General features: G+C 43.3%; 1 pseudogene across 1 annotated transcript; it reads left to right on the top strand.

The window, feature by feature from the left end:
- Positions 1 to 4,983: 4,983 nt before the first annotated feature.
- On the top strand, positions 4,984 to 7,425 carry LOC308241135 (pyruvate kinase PKM-like; annotated as a pseudogene). Its single transcript has 2 exons — positions 4,984 to 5,100; positions 5,862 to 7,425. The product of its transcript is annotated as a pyruvate kinase PKM-like (transcript).
- Positions 7,426 to 7,667: the final 242 nt, after the last annotated feature.

Below are 7,667 nucleotides of genomic sequence, written 5' to 3' on the forward strand. Positions count from 1 at the left end.
CCTGACCTTTTCCTCCATAAAGATATCTAGGCCTCAGTTGTATTTTAGCTCCTGTCCTAGAAAAGCAGCAAAAACAAACAAGTAGCACCTTGGCTGCCTCAGGACCAGCTACATTGACTAATGACCCCCTTGCCTGGCACTGACCAATCAGTGGAGAACCCAACCCTGAAAGAGCAAATCTGGAAATCTAATTAATATTCTACTAAGACCCTCCCCTGAGACTTCCCCTAACATTTCCACCTGCAAGAAAGATATAAATATGCTCAAGACAAAGGACCCAGAGCGTGCTCTCCCTCCTAGGAGCACACCTGTGCCATTCTCACACAGGCATGTATCTCCCAACCTCTAAGAGACCCCTTGACACTTGCAACCAGGGGAGCAATGGGCAGCAGTAGCTCATCCTGGTTAACCTCCTGAACCTGTCTCCAAGGCCCCCTTTTCTCTGACTTCTCAGTGAGCTAAAGCAGCCCAGATCCAATACTCTTTAGCTCAATGCTATGTAGACCTTCCCTTTGAATATCCCCAACTCCCAACACCTTTTCTTTAAATAAATTCAACATTTTAAGCCACTATCTGAGATGGCCATATAGCATGCCTGTGCGCCACTGACTTGAACCTTTCAGAACATATTCACCAATGATACATCTGATAAGGGGTTAATTTCCAAAATATATAAAGAACTTATACAACTCACCAACCAGTAAGACAAATAATCCAATGAAAAAATGGGCAAAAGACCTGAGTAGACAGTTCTACAAAGAGGATATACTTATGGCAATAGACATATGGAAGAAAGCTCAACGTCACAAATCAGCAGAGAGATACAAATTAAAACCACAATGAGATATCACTACCCACCTGCCAGAATGGCTACCATCAATAAAGCAACAAACAACATGTGTTGTTGAGGATGTAGAGAAAAGGAACCCTATTATACTGCTAGTAGGAATGCCGACTCTGCAACCACTATGTAAAACAGTATGGAGTTACCTCAAAAAATTAAAAATGGAACTGCAATTTGACCCAGTGATCCAACTTCTGGGAATATTTCCTAAGAATCCAAAAAATGCCATTCATAAAGAATATATGCACTCCTATGTTTATAGCAGCATTATTTACTAGCTAAGATCTGGAAACAGTCAAAGTGCCCATCAGTCGATGAGTAGATAAAAAATATATGATACACTTACACAATTGAATGATATGCGGCCATAGCAAAGAAGGAAATCTTACCTTTTGGACCTGGAGATTATTATGCTAAGTGAAATAAGCTAGTCAGAGAAAGGCAAATACCATATTATCTCACTTACATGTGGAATCAAATGAAGAAACTAAAGTGTTGAACAAAATAGAAACAGAATCATGATACGTGGGGCAGAATGACAGCTGTCAGAGGGGAGGGGAAGGAAGGGACTGGATAAAAGGTGAAGGGATTCGTCAAAGAACATGTATGTCTAACCTATAGACACAGACAACAGTGTGGTGATGTCCAGAGAGAAGGGAGGGACGGGTGCTGGGTGGAGGTGAGCAAAGGTAGGGAAATGGGACACCTGTAATAGCGTCAACAATAAAATAAAAAGTTAAAAAATAAAAGTGTAAAGAGCAAAGTGAAAAAAATAGGATATATCATATATTAGGATTCTAAATCAAAAGAAATCACAAAATCATACACAACAGAAGTAGTATAATATATATATAGACAATAATGCATGAGAACAATAAAACTTATGAAAGTTTATATCAAAAGGATACATATTGAGAAAATTTTAAAATAACTTCTGGGTCAAAGTGGAAGTAAACAGCACAATCACAAGTTATTAACTAATTAATGGTAATGAGTCAATTAGAATACTATATATTAGAACTTATGAGATATGGCCAAAGTTCTTTCAGATAAAAATACTTTTATTATTAAAAGAAATAAAATCTAGAAGCTAGAAAATAATATGACAGAAAGAATAAACCTGACAAAGCTGAAAGTCTTTCAGAAAATAGAAACAGAAGTTAATATTAATATTTTTTAAAAATGATTAAGTTCAATATTAGTTTTCTCTTCTGGTGAGATTGAAAAAGAAAAGTAAAAGTTGCAGACACACAACATTAGGAATTAGAGAAGTGTAACATAACCATAGGAATAAAAAAGAAGTTAAAATTTAAGAGTTTAATATACATAGCTCTGTGGAGATAATAAAAAATATTTTAATGGGATAAATAATTATTTAAAGTATCAAATTTATTTTAGAGAGATTGAATTCCTAAATGAATAAACTTGAAAAACATTTTTAAAGTATTTTGCAAAATATCTTTCAGAAAATCATTTAGAGGAGATGGATTTGTGGTTGATTTAAGTAAAATTATTAAGGAACTGATGAATCCTATGTTATTAAATTACTAGGGGCCCAGTGCACGAATTTGTGTATCTTGAAAGGAACTATGGGCTGCGAGGCTGCAGTGGGCACAGGGGTGGGTCTCAGCCCATCCTCCTTGGCACCCCCCTCCCCTGGTCCCTCCTGACATGGCTCCAGTTCCCCTTTCTGCTGGCAGTCCTGCTCCCGCTGCCGTAGCTTCCACACACTGACGGCGCGGAGCGATTGGGGCCAGTGCTAACAGGGGGTGCGAGTGGCGGCTGCTGCCCCCATCACCCCTCAGGAGTAGGGGGAGGTGGAGAATCCCTCGGGGCAATTGGAGCCGGCAGCCACCACTCACACTCACTGATGGCGTCAAGTGATAGGGACTGGCGCTGGACACCGGGCGCCGGCAGGGGGTGCGAGTGGCGGCTCTGGCACTGGCAGCGGGTGTGAGGGGACCATCACTGACAGAGGGTGTGAGAGGCGGCTGCTGGCCCTGATTGCCTCTCAGAATCAGGGGGAGATGGAGAAGCTCTGAGGGGCAACTGGGGCTGGCGTTGGGCACTGGCAGCATGTGTGAGAACCAGGCAGGACCGCGCATGTGTGAGAACCAGGCAGGACCGCAGAGCACGAGAGCAAAGAATTTTCAGTAACCACCAAAGTCTGGCCCAATGACAGCCACTGGCACCCCACCTTGGTCTGGTGCCTCCGTTCACCTGCTCCACTATCCCACCGCAGCAGACATCCATCATGTTCCACGCTCTGCTGCCTGCTGCCAATGTCCACCATGTTCCGCATGCGCCCCCAGCCGTCAGTGCATGTCATAGCCACTGGTTGTTCGGTTGTTCCACTGTTTGGTCTATTTGCATATTAGCCTTTTATTATATAGGATCCTAGATAACTGAAGAAATTGGAGTTGCTAATGATTTTAAGTCTCTGAAGCTATATATGTATATATAAGACTGATGGATAACCAATAGTTATGTGTATATATCTATACACACACACACACACACACACAATAATTACAGACCTGAAAAAAATATTAGCAAGTTTTGCATATAACTAAATTAAGAAAAATATCCTGTTCCTAAATAGGGTTTGCTAAATCATTGAGCAATGACTCCCCATGTTAAAATATATTAATACAGTGCATAATATTAGTAAGCAAAAATAAAAAAAAATATTGATAGAATTTATTATCCATTCAAATATTTTGGAAAGGAAAGGTTGATTCAGTAAGTTGTGTTGAGAGGATTTAGAAAAGTAACATCAGCAAAAATGTGGGATAAGACTTTTCTACCATATTTACCCCAAATAGCACAACATTTTATAATCAAATATAAGGAAGGATACCTTGTGAAAGTCCTGAAGTCCACACACTGTTGGATTAAAAATAAAATCCAAGATTAGACACATTTAGGAGGGTAAGAGGAACATTTCACTTTACCTGAAGCACAGCTAAGTGCCGGGAGAAACTCTCTTGGCCAGTGATTTTCTCCACAGGAAAAGGAGTTTACAAGTGAGTGCTGAGCTTCTCTAGCTGTGCACAACTGTGCCAATGAGCCTTACTTCCTTCTTGCCCCAGCCAAAATACTGAGGTGTGCTGCACAACTAAAAGGCAACGAAGGGTGGGGAGAACAGCAGCAGGGCTTAAAGATAATTAAAAGCACACAGACCCTAATTGCTTTGTAGTCTCTATGAAGAATTCTGCCCATGAACCACTGGGGACACCTCACCTGTGGATCTCTCCAACTGGCCCATGGGCATGCCCAATGCTCCACTTGTCTCACCCACAAACCCCTACCACCACCACCTTTTGATCAGAACCCCATTTGTTCTCCAAAGAGTAGACAGAGCAAATATTTGCAGACAGCTAGTGAGCATATGCAAAAAGCCAACCTGATTGTAGGATTGTGAGGAAGAACACAAACTTGAGCATTTAACTCCATCCTACGGAAAACAAACAGCAGGCTGTCAGAACCTGGCCTGACTTTGCAGGATCAAGTAGAATCATACATTCTTAAGAATGTTCACCAAAAAGAGGGAAGAAGAAATGAGCAGGCATATTCGTAGAAAGTTTAGAAAGCCTGGGAATTCTTGGCAGGATTGACAGAAGGTGTTTTTCTACTGAAGTTAATGCATAAACATTGGATGCAATAGATGACTGCTTCTTCAAATGCAAAGATAGCAACTCAAGACTAAGGAACATAAAAAATTAAGGAATCATAATATCACCAAAAACAAAATAATTTTTCAACAATGGACCCCAAAGAAATAGAGATCTACAATTTGTCTGAGAAAAGGTCAAAATAGTTGTTTTGGGGAAGCTCATTGACCTCTTAGAAAACAGAAAGACAATTTAATAGAATCTGAAAAATGATATATGAACATGCCTTACAAGAAATACTCAACAGAGATTTTCAAGCTGAAACAAAAGAACAGCAATTAATAACAGTAAACCTGAAAATATAAAATATGCTGGTAAAAATAGGTATATACTCTGTATATTGCTGGCATAAAAATAGACACATAGACCAGACCAATGGGAAAGATTAGAGAGTCCAGAATTATACTCCCACATACACAGTTAAATAATCCATGTATATAAAAGCCAAGTGACCAGAACACGGCAATGGCCGGAATGATCGAAACAACTAGAACGACCGGTCACTGTGAAATACTGTGGCAGTCAACTGGCCAGATCGGGGCCCTGATCAGCTCCACCAACTATCCGCAGCCCCTCCCCCTGGTTGGCCCCACTCCTGATCGGCCCCCCACACCCTGATTGGGAGCAGTGATGGCTGGCCAACCCCCCATGCATAAATTCATGCACCAGGCCTCTAGTATTTGATAAAAGAGCCAAGAGCACCCAACTGGAAAAGGAGAGTCTTCAACAAATGGTGTCAGAAAAACAAGAGCAGAAAATGAAATCGGATCCCTATTTTACATTATTTATACAAATTAACTTGAAATAGACCAAAGCCTTAAACACAAGACCAAATATCATAAAAGTACCAGCAGAAAACACAGGGAAGAAGCTCCTCAAAATTGATCTTGGCAGTGATATTTTAGAAATGACACCAAAAGCACAAACAAAACAATCAGTAATCAACATCAAACCTAAAACCATCTGCACAGCAAAGAAACCATCAACAAAATAAAAGACAACCTATAAAATGGGAGAAAACATTTGCAAGCCATATATCCGATAAGGGATTAATATCCCAAATATGTATTAATAACTCATAAAATTTAATAGCAAAAACACAAATAATTTATTTGAAAAATGGGCTAAAATCCTGAATATATTTTTCCACCCAACAAACAAATGTCTCCAACGTATTCCAGTATATCATTAATACACAAGGGAGAAAAAAATAGTGAAAGAGACCCGGGCAAACATAATTTAAAATGGATTTTAAAACAGCATTTATTTTGGCACAGGATCAACACCACTGCCCTGGGAGCCTCCAAACCTCTCTCTCTGCAGCAGCCTGACTGGACCACCAGGGAGGAACCACTTGGAAGCCCCACAGTGATGTGCTGATTGCCTTCATTCAGACCCAGCAGCTGCATGTGGCCAGGGCTGACGTGCTCCTGGAGCACAGGTGAGGCCCTGACATTGACTCACCGTCCATCACAGCTCAGAACCCTGGCATCTTCTGGCCCGGCTTCTCCATCAGTGGAGATGTTGAAGGAGATGATTAAGTCTGCAATAAATGTGGCTCGTCTGAACTTCTTTCCTGTAACTCACAGGTACCAGGCAGAGACCATCAAGAACATGCATGGCCTCAGAAAGCTTTACTCTTGATCCCGTTCTCTACTGGCCTGTTGCTGTGACCCTGGACCCTAAAGGATCCGACATCTGAACTAGGCTCATCAAGGCAGCAGGAGCCCAGAGGAGGAGCTGAAAAAAGGGGCCACTCTCAAGATCATGCTAAATAAGGCATACATGAAAGTGTGAGGAAAACACCATGTGGATGGACTCCAAGGACATTTTCAAGGTGGTGGAAGTGGGCAGCAAGATCTATTCGACGTGGATGGTGGACTTACGACTCTGCAGGTGAAGGAAAAAGGTGCTGACTTCTTGGTGACAGGGGTGGAGAATTGTGGCTCTTGGGGCATCAAGAAGGGTGTGAACCTCCCTGGGGCTGCTGTGGACATGCCTGCCTGTCAGAAAAGAACATCCAAGACCTGAATTTGGGGGTAGAGCAGGATGCAGATATGGTGTTTGTCTTTCATCCACAGGCATCCGATGTCCACGAAGTCAGAAAGGTTCTGGAATAAAAGGAAAGAACATCAAGGTAATCAGCAAAATCTAGAACCAGAAGGGGATTTGGAGGTTTGATGATATTCTGGAATTCAGTGATGGGATCATGGTAGCTCAGTGGTGGTCTAGGCATTGCGATTCCTGCAGAGAAGGTCTTTCTTGCTCAAAAGATGATGATCGGGTGGTGCATCCAAGCTGGGGAGCTTGTCATCTGTGCCGCGCAGGTGCTGGAGAGCAGCGGGTCCCACTGGGGCTGAGGGCAGTGATGTGGCCAATGTGGTCCTGGATGGAGCCGACTGCATCATGCTGTCTGGAGAGACGGGCATGGGGGATTAACCCTGGAGGCTGTGCGCATGCAGCGCCTGATGGCGGGTAAGGCAGAGGCCGACATCTACCACCTACAATTATTTGAGGAACTCCACCACCTGGCGCCCATTCCCCACAAAAGCCGCTGCCTTGGGCACTGTGGGGGCCTCCTTCAAGTACCCCAAATGGGGCCATAATTGTCCTCACCAAGCCTGGCAGGTCTGCTCACCAGGTGACCAGGTATTCACCAGTGCCCCCCTCATTTCTGTGACCCATAATCATCAGACAGCTCTCCAGGCTCACCTGTACCATGGCATTTTCCCTGTGTGTATAAGAACCCAGTGCAGGAGGCCTGGTCTGAGAACTTGGCCCAGTGGACCTCCGGGTGAACCTGGCCATGAATGTTGGCAAGGACCGAGGCTTCTTCAAGAAGGAAGATGTGGTCATCGTGTTGACCCAGTGGCATCTGGCTCCGGTTTCACCAACACCATGCTGTAGTGCCTGTGCAGTGATGGGCCTCAGAGCCCCTCATTCAACTCTTGTCTCATCCCTTCCCCGCCCCGCAACCTATCCCGTAGGCCAGCAATGAAGGTAGAGTGCACTTGGGGCTGTGGCACTGGTGGGCTGGGACACCAGTGAAGAAGATTAATGCCTCTGTAAAACATGGCCCTCTGTAAAACATGGCCATTTTTAAGTCCTGCTCAGGTTAGGTAGCCCAGAGCCAGGCTGCCCATCTGATG

Source organism: Plecotus auritus, assembly GCF_963455305.1.
Source record: "Plecotus auritus genome assembly, chromosome: 2".
In the NCBI taxonomy this organism is placed as follows: Eukaryota; Metazoa; Chordata; class Mammalia; order Chiroptera; family Vespertilionidae; genus Plecotus; species Plecotus auritus.